The 10,123-nt window shown below is 42.9% G+C and overlaps 1 long non-coding RNA gene across 1 annotated transcript; it reads right to left on the reverse strand.

The window, feature by feature from the left end:
- Positions 1-403: 403 nt before the first annotated feature.
- On the reverse strand, positions 404-10,033 carry LOC141371906 (uncharacterized). Its single transcript, XR_012377231.1, has 2 exons — positions 9,923-10,033; positions 404-2,748 (listed from the first exon to the last, which is right to left on the reverse strand). It is a non-coding gene; the product is annotated as an uncharacterized lncRNA (long non-coding RNA).
- Positions 10,034-10,123: the final 90 nt, after the last annotated feature.

Genomic DNA, 10,123 nt, shown 5'->3' on the forward strand with positions numbered 1-10,123 from the left:
GTATATGGGCTCAACTCCTTTGATTTGTCTCTCTTCTGTCTTGTTGTTGGTGTATAGGAATGCCACTGATTTCTGTGCATTGATTTTGTATCCTGCCACTTTACTGAATTCCTGTATGAGTGAGCAGTTTTGGGGTGGAGTCTTTTGGGTTTTCCACATAAAGTATCATATCATCTGCAAAGAGTGAGAGTTTGACTTCCTCTTTGCCGATTTGGATGCCTTTGATTTCTTTTTGTTTTCTGATTGCTGTGGCTAGGACTTCTAATACTATGTTGAATAGCAGTGGTGAGAGTGGACATCCCTGCCACGTTGAGCTCATGTAACCGAGTGTTTCTGATATTCATTTCCCATATCTCCAGTAGGCTGGGCCCCAAAGGTTTATTGTTTATTGTATTTTATTGTATGTATGTATGTATGTATGTGTGTATGTATGTATGTATGGTTTTTTTGGGGGGGCAGAGGGGGAAGGAGAGAGAGAATCTTAAGTAGGGTCTATGCCCAACATGGAGCCTTGCTTGATATCACAACCCTGAGATGGTGACCTGCACTGAAATCAAGAGTCTGACACTTAACAGCCATCCAGGCACCGCCCTCTCCCCAAAGGTTTTAAATTCCACTGTTACAACACAGCTCTATTACCAGTTCAGCAGAAAGTATTACAGCTTTTATGAGCCTCTTCGCAATCCCCAATCAATACGCCTACTCTTTCTACCTCAAGGATTCTTTCCTAAAATAACCTACGGGATACAAAATATTCTTCCTATCCAATAATGAAGTCTTTTTTTTTTCAGCAATGCCCCCAAATAACTCCTTCATACACACTTAGTAAGTCTCCAACTACCTTTAAAACATCTTTCAGGTTGATTCCATGTAAAAGCTGCATAAGAATTAAAAGTGGAATATACCAAAAGACAAAATCAATCTAGGTAACTAGTGCTGTAACTAAACCAATGGCATCATCTGGACTCTGGACAAAAAGACCTGCTTTGTTCAAATAGTCATCTTCCTGACATGCATGCAAACTTCTCTGTCATACCCAGTGTAAATGGAGTCCTCATTTCTAGAACCCAACTCCCTATACTGACGTCCTATCATTTAAAAACAGATTGTTATTACATCACTTTCAAAATATTGCCTTTAGAATATTTCATTAATTCCACAGCAGTACCCTAACAACACCAGCTGTTATTTAGTACCAGTCTCTACTCTTGGACCAAGGGCATTTCCGATAAATTTATCTGCTTGGAATGTTAGAAATGCATCTTAAATTATCATCACAATCTCTACTTCTATACTAAAGTTTCTTAACCTCTGCATGATTAACATTTTGGGTTAGATAATATTGATTGATGAAGTGATCCTGTTTAGAAGTTTAGCAGTTCCACCTGGCCTTTATCTACTATATGCCAGTAGCAGTAGCACAACCCACCCCCCAGTTGTGACAACAAAAATGTCTCCAGACATTGTCAAAATGTCCTTGGGTTGAAGAGTGGAGGGGGATCATCCCTGGTTGAGAACCACTGTTCAACATACTGGGCTGGGTCTAGCCCTGATCAACCCCTCAGATGGGAATTGACAACATTTGTGGAAATTTACAGTAACACATCCACATGAGTTACATAAATCCCTTTTGAAATTGAAGTTATTAGGTTTCTTCTTCAATAAAGAATTAAAATTTTAAGGATGAATTCTCCGATGCCCCTCAGATCTTGTCATCACAATTTTAATACAAAAACATAATTTTGAAAAAAATAAGAGTATTTTGTATCTTTAATAAAAGAATCTATTAAACACATAGATATTTAAGGCTCACAAATTTCACAGAATATATTAATAAGGAACTAGAATAATCTTTTTGCACTTATTGTCCTGGACACATAATAAATACTGACAAACAAAAATGATGTATTCTGTACATATTTCAAATTATATTTACATTTTTCTTTGGTTTACCTGAAGGAACCCAGGAAGACGGTTTAGGACAGTATCAAGAGAATTATCCAAGAACCTCACAATTCGAAGGTACCCTGGATATGAAGGCGCACTAACCTCCCCTGCAGGATTTACAAAAAAAATCTGTACTCCGTTTGGTATCAGAATCAACTCATCTGCATCTAGCCGTAAGGTCTCAAGAGGAGGTGGCTGAGAATGATTCCTATAAAAGTCTTCTCCAACTGATGAAAATTCCCCAGATTCTATTCCATAGGATACAGTGTAATGACCCTCAGCAGCCTGAGGGGTATAAGCAGGAGGTGCTTCTGCTGGAGGACTCTGAGATGGTAAGGATAAAGAACTAGGTGCAGGAACCAACCCTATACTTGTCGTTGAAGTGTTTCCATTTACTTCAGTGTGCTGAGGAGGTGAACCAAAGGACGGAGGCTCTGGTGACTTTTCAGGCATGTCTTTAGGTGGAAATTCTAGATATAACTTGGGTACTTCCTGAAGATCATTCCGTAGAGAAGTGGCAAGACCCTTTTCCAGAATTTCCAACCTGGTACATACATTCTGTAGTGTTTCTTTCATTTTCTGTTGCATCTGCCTAGCAGATTCCCACCCAGCACCTATGTCGATGATATGTGATTCCTCTGAGCAAGTGTCCTGTTCCTTGCTTATAGTAGTTCTTTGCTTCTTCCTTCTGACCTAATTCATCTGTATTCAGTCCCTTATTAACAAATAAAAATGCCTTCTTGTATGCTTCCTTGATGATCTTTTCAGCAGGCTCTCCATTTTGTGGCTCTTGCTCCATTCCTGCCAAACAGAAAATATTATCTTTAATTATCTAATTTAACTATTTGTTTACTGAATTATTATCAATTTCCCCTACCTAAATATATTTCAACAAGACAGGAGCCTTGCTGGTCTGTTCTGTTCACTATTGTATTTTCTAACCCTATTATTAGATCTGACATAGAGAATGCACTCAATTTGTATTTGCTGAATAGATAAATAATGCTCTTGTTCCTAAATATCATTTTAATTAAAAACAGAAGAGGATAAGTCAGAATATATCTATTGAATAATTTTCTGTTTACAGTTTTTTATAATAAATAAATGGTTCCTACCATGTAGCTAATGTTGGAACCAAAGAGCCTCATTCTAAAATTCATTATAATATAAATCCAGATTATATCCAGCTAATTAAAAATGAGGTTGAAGGGTGCCTGGGTGGCTCTCTCACTTAACCATCCGACTCTTGACTTCAGCTCAGGTCTTGATCTCAGGGTCGTGAGACTGAGCCCTGAGTCAGGCTCTGTGCTGAGCAAGGAGTCTGCTTTGGATTCTCTCTTCCTCTCCCTCTGCCCCTCCTGCTCACGCCCACACTCTCTCTCAAATAAATAAACAAATCTTAAAAAAAAATGAGGTTGAATCATTGGAGAGGACAGAAATGAGAAAAAATTATCTGGATGAATCTTTAAAGTTACCCAATTCAACTTAAAGGTGGCAGGTTACTCACATACAGTTAGCCCTGTTCCCTCCCAAAACTCTAGAATTCTATGCCTGCCTACTTAAGACCAAGTTAATTTCTAATTTCATGAATAGACCTATAGTGATTTTGCAATATAAAAAGTTACTCCATTAAAGTAACTCTAGCAAGATTAAAAAGGCATAACCTCTTATTCCTGTTAATGAGAAAAAACATGAACTTGTACTTCACAAGAGGATCTTTAAATGGCACGTGAAAAGGTGTTCAACACCTGATCTTGTATATACCTACATTTCAAAGCTTATGTTACACAGTGTGCTGAAAGATTTCCTGAAATAATGTGTCACTGGAGGAAATGGGCTGCCTAATGAAAAGAAAAGTGTGTGGGGGGCGGTGCTGGGGAAGTGGTGATCATGGTGTAAGTCCATGACTCAAAATGGTTGAAAGATCTAAATGTGAGACAGGAGTCCATCAGAATCCTAAAGGAGAACACAGGCAGCAACCTCTTCGACCTCAGCCACAGCAACTTCTTCCTAGAGACATCGCCAAAGGCAAGGGAAGCCAGAACAAAAATGAACTATTGGGATTTCATCAAGATAAAAAGCTTTTGCACAGCAAAAGAAACAGACAACAAAACCAAAAGACAACTGACAGAATGGGAGAAAATATTTGCAAATGACATATCAGATAAAGGGCTAGTATCCAAAATCTATAAAGAACTTATCCAACTCAACACCCAAAGAACAAATAATCCAATCAAGAAATGGGCAGAAGACATGAACAGACATTTTTCCAAAGAAGACATCCAAATGGCCAACAGACACATGAAAAAGTGCTCAACATCGCTCGGCATCAGGGAAATCCAAATCAAAACCTCAATGAGATACCACCTCACACCTGTCAGAATGGCTAAAATTAACAAGTCAGGAAATGACAGATGTTGGCGGGGATGTGGAGAAAGGGGAACCCTCTACACTGTTGGTGGGAATGCAAGCTGGTGCAGCCACTCTGGAAAACAGTATGAAGGTTCCTCAAAAAGTTGAAGAGAGAGCTACCATACGACCCAGCAATTGCACTACTGGGTATTTACCCCAAAGATACAAATGTAGGGATCCGAAGGGGTACGTGCACCCCAATGTTTATAGCAGCAATGTCCACAATAGCCAAACTGTGGAAAGAGCCAAGATGTCCATCAACAGATGAATGGATAAAGAAGATGTGGTATATATACACAATGGAATATTATGCAGCCATCAAAAGGAATGAGATCTTGCCATTTGCAGCGACGTGGATGGAACTGGAGGGTGTTATGCTGAGTGAAATAAGTCAATCAGAGAAAGAATGTATCATATGACCTCACTGATATGAGGAATTCTTAATCTCAGGTAACAAACTGAGGGTTGCTGGAGTGGTGGGGGGGTGGGAGGGATGGGGTGGCTGGGTGATAGACATTGGGGAGGGTATGTGCTATGGTGAGCGCTGTGAATTGTGTAAGACTGTTGAATCACAGATCTGTACCTCTGAAACAAATAATGCATTATATGTTAAGAAAAAAAAAGAAGAAGATAGCAGGACGGGAAGAATGAAGGGGAGTAAATCGGAGGGGGAGACGAACCATGAGAGATGATGGACTCTGAAAAACAAACTGAGGGTTCTAGAGGGGAGGGGGGTGGGGGGATGGGTTAGCCTGGTGATGGGTATTAAAGAGGGCACATTCTGCATGGAGCACTGGGTGTTATGAACAAACAATGAATCATGGAACACTACATCCAAAACTAATGATGTACTGTATGGTGATTAACATAACAATAAAAAATTTAAAGAAGAAGAACAAAGTTGGAGGACTCACACTTCCTGATTTCAAAACCCACTACAAAACTACAGTAATTAAAACTGTGTGATTCTAGCATAAAGACAGACATACAGACCAACAGAAAAGGATTGAATATTCAGAAATAAACCTATACAACTACAGCCAATTGGCTTTCAACCTGGGTTCCAAGACTATTCAATAAGGAAAAAATGATTTCTTCAACAAATGGTGCTGGGAAAAGTGGATATCCCTATACAAAAGAAGAAAGTTGGCTCCCTATCTCACACCACACACAAAAATTCACTACAATGGATCAATGACATGAATATAAGTACTAAAATAATAAAACTCTTAGAAGAAAACATAAAGGTAAACCTTCACGATCTTGCAGATGGCAATAATTTCTTAGATATGATACCAAAAGCATGAACAACAAAAAATATATAAATTTAGCTGCATTAAAAATAAAAATTTTGTACATGAAAGGACACTATCAAGAAAGCAAAAGGAATAAAATATTTGCATATCATATATCTGAGGAGTCTAATATCCAGAATATATAAAGAACTCTTAGGACACAACAACAAAAATATAAACAGCCCAATTTAAAAATGGGCAAAGAACTTGAATAGACTTTTTTTTCCAACAAATATGAAAAAGATTCTCAACATCAGTAGTCATTAGGGAAATGCACACCAAAACTACAATGAAATATCACTTCATACTCACTAGAATGACTATAATAATTTAAAAAAAGAAAATAACAACAGTTGGTAAAGGTGTGGAAAAATAGGAACCCTCATACATTACCGGTAGGAATGTAAAGTGGTTCAGCTACTGTGGAAAATAGTTTGGTGGCTCATTAAAAAGTGTGGTAATTCTATAATTACCATATGAACCTGAAATTCTACTCTTAGGTATATACTCAAAGAAATAAAAATATTGCACACACAAAAACTTGTAAACACATGCTCATAGCAGCACTATTTGCAAAAGCCAAAAGATGGAAACAGTACAAATGTCCATCAACAGAAAATGGATACACAAATGTGGTATATCCATGCAATGGAATAATATTCGGCCTTAAAAAGGAAGAAATTTTTGACACATACTACAACATGGATAAAGTCTTGAGGACTTTACGGTAAGTTAAATAAACCAATCCCCAAAAGACAAATACTGTGTGATTCTAACTAGATGAGGCCCTTGGTGTAGTCACACCCATGAGGACAGGACGTAAAGTTGGCAGTCAGGGGCTGGGGGGAGAGTCGGAGTCACTGTGTAATAGTGACAGAGTTTCAGAGTCACAGGATGGAAGGGGCTGTAAGGATGGATGGTTTGAACGTATACTGTGTGTTGTATGTATTTCAGCACAATAAAACAGTCACACACCCCGTGGTTCCACTTACGTGGAATGTTCAGAGCACACAAATCCATAAAGACAGCAGACTGGCGGTTCCAGGGCCTGAGAGGGGGTGGAATGGGGGGAAGCTGTTACATGGGTGTGGGATTTTACTGTGGGGCACAGAGAGGTTCTGGAACGAGGCAGAGCTGGTGGTTGCACAACACTGGGAATTGTACTAAATGCCACTGAATTGTTTGCTCTGAAACGGTTTATTGTATGTGAATTTCGCCTCAAAATATTATTTTAAGAAATTAGTTCCAGGGGCGTCTGGGTGGCTCAGTTGGCTGAGCGTCCAACTCTTGGTTTCGGCTCAGGTCACGTTCTTGGGGCTGTGGGATGGAGCCAAGCCCCGCGTGGAGCTCCCTGCCCCAGGGAGGGTCTGCTGGAGATTCTCTCTCTCTGTCCCTCCCTCTGCTTGAGCTCTTACACACACTCTCTCTCAAAAGAATAACTCTTAAAAAAAAAGTTCCAGAGCTTTTGAGAAACTCTGCTATTATCTGTTTCCCTTGTTCGTTCCCGTTGCCCCACCCCACCAACGCTCACTTAAACATCGTGCTTTGGGTTTATTCTGGTTGTATTCTGCCCACATCGCCCCACCCCACCAACGCTCACTTAAACATTGTGCTTTGGGGAGAGGTTGTATTCTGCCCACATCGCTGGCCACCAAGACACTCTGGGCCAGGGTCTCAGGAGATCACAGTCTCTGGACACACGAATACCAGTTTGAGAACTAAATGCTCACTCTATTACCCAGCGTGGTGCCCTAGGGGACTGAACCCCAATGACGTTTTCTGTAGTCTTTGAGGAACCCATAAGGAAAGCTAGGGGACCCTTGAACTCAGGTTGAGGTCATGGCCTATTGACTTGGCACTTCCACAAAACATTTCTTCAAAAAAAATACACAATTATACTGTTAAAATAGTACATAATTATAATTGTAATTCCTCTTCCTGGTGATATCTTTTGAGTGCAAAGTACCCTGAAGATAACTTCATTGGATATTTTTCCTTAGATGATTTAAAAAAAATTAAAACAATCCTTTTTATCTCTTACTTTTAGGAAAAATCCCTCTCTCTCTGTCATAGAATCACAGAATAATAGCTAACATTTATTGAGCACTTACTATATACCAGATGCCTTTTTTTTTTTAAGACTTCATTTACTTGAGAGAGAGCATGCACAAGTGCATGAGCGGGGGTGGGGGGAGGGGCAGAGGGAGAAGCAGACTCCCTGCTGAGCAGGGAGCCCGATGTGGGACTCGATCCTAGAATCCTGGGATTATGACCTGGGCCAAAGGCAGATGCTTAACCAACGGAGCCACCCATGTTCCCCCATGTGCCCCTACCAGACACTGTTTAAGCACATTATAATGCTATGATCACCCCCATTCTAAAGATGGTAAGCTTGACGGGCTTGTCTGCCCACTCACTCAGTGGGGAAAGCAGGGTTAGAACTCTGGGTGCACAGCATGCATCCCCAACCACACGGTGCCACCCTGCCCTGCATCTCATCCTAGCAAGGGACAGAGCAGAAGACTCTTCACTCTGCAGGCGAACGCACCTTATGGCCAAAGTGTGCTGGGCTCTTAGGTCAGACCAACCATCCCCTGGGCTCATCCTTATCTGCCAGATCAGTGAGCACCTGCCTGTGCACACCTGCTGAGTGGCAGGCCCTGACAGGGGTGGAGGGATGGAGGAGAGGAAGAAGCCCAGAGCTGACAGGGCAGGGGGGTAAATCCTGAGCAGGGGCTCTCTGCTTCGGGGCACAGCTGTGTGGAGAGGAAACCACTGCTTCGGGGCTGCCTCTTGGCTGCAGAATGGGTAACTAGCAGGTTCTGAGTGATTTTTATTTTCGTTCCAACACACAGACAAGGCACATTAGCTCTGTTTGGAAGGAGGGAGGTGGTGGCGTGTGAACTGGGCTTGAAAGATTCTCACCAAAAACGCTGAGATCTGGCATTCTGAGATCTGGATTTCCTGTGTTTGGCTGGATGATATAACCCGTGAACACACCTCAGACAGCCTCAGGGCAAATTCAGGGCCAACTTTATTTCCTTAGCCTGGCATTTGGGGGATGCTTCACAAGTAATACAGTATTCATGGGAGACCACCCCAGGATGCCGCAGACACAAAGGCCCACGATTCACAGAGGCCGTTTCAGACCAGGCCCACTCGGGACTGGGATAAAATCATGAGGTCTCCCCTGCTCGTCACAGGTTAGCACCCAGGCCCACCAGCCCACTGGGAAACTCAGGGCTGTCCTCTCGAGGCCCACCTGGACCACCCACTTGTCCCCCAAAGCACAGTGAGACCAAAATGTGGTGCTGCCTCGGAATCAGAAGTGGGTTTAGTACCTCGGTGTCAGATGCCCAGCACGCCAGTACAGGCATGATTCCACCGGGAACGGAAACGTGTTGCTGTTCAGTATCTCAGAATCGGAGTGTATTTTTACTGAGAGCAAAGAGTGACATCTCAAGATCCTCCTCACCCAGAAATCCTGTGAGTCTGAAGCAGGTTCAGGGAAATGGGAAGCCCAGCGGCACTACCGCCACTTTGGGAATCTCTACGTGAAGCTGAGAAGCCAAGCCTCCTCTGAGAGCCCACAGCCCTGCCCAAAGCTCAGCTAGTGTAAGCGGCAGATTCGGAAGCTATTAATTATCCAGAGTTTCAACTACATTTCACCTACTTTTTTAATGATATGTTTTAATTTTTAATTAGACCCCGAAAGTTCCAACTAAACTTTTTAAGTAAAAGTGCTGTCGGTAACAGGAGTAGAGTGTAATTATTACGCCAAACAGTCTGTAATCCAGCTTCCCAGGAGAAAGGGGAGGCAAACCCAACGCACTGCTGCATTTCCCACGAAGAAATACAAAGCCGCGTCTACCCCACCTTTCCAAGCCCCAAAGGACGGTCTTGTTGCCCTAGGCTACGTTCGTTATTGAAATCAGCTGAGTTCCAACACAGAAGTCCATCTCGGTATTTTTGAGGTACAAGTTCTTTGTCTTTGCAGCGCCCTAGTCGACTGGTTTGTCCTCCCGGTTCCCAGCTAAGGAGTGACAAGGAAGGGAGCAACCACTCCACAGGTGATTTTAGTCCCGCACTCCCTCCCCCGACGCCCCCTCAGACCCTAGCAATGCAGATCTGTCTGGAAGCCCTATTTTCTCACACAGATTCATGAAGTTAAGGCAAAAGTTTGCTAAACTGGCCTTTAAGCGGCTGGAAAGTCCTGCAGCGGCGGCCCTCAGGAACCCCTTCCCCGGCACCCAGCCGCCGGACCCTACCTTGGTGCCGGAGCCTTTGTCGGCCGCGCTGAGAGCCATGGTGGCGCCGCCTTTGTCCGACCTCGAAGGAAAACGTTCCCATAAAGGCCACTGTCCGGCTCGCCACCCTCCTGGCGCCCCGCCCGCCCCGCCGGGAGCCGGAGACGCGAGCCGGACCCGCGGGCGGCCGGGGCCCGACCCTCCCCGCCCCCGCTGCCCCGG

This window comes from Callorhinus ursinus, unplaced genomic scaffold, assembly GCF_003265705.2.
Source record: "Callorhinus ursinus isolate GAN/ISIS: 27379988/994484 unplaced genomic scaffold, GSC_fseal_2.0 scaffold123, whole genome shotgun sequence".
Taxonomy (NCBI): Eukaryota; Metazoa; Chordata; class Mammalia; order Carnivora; family Otariidae; genus Callorhinus; species Callorhinus ursinus.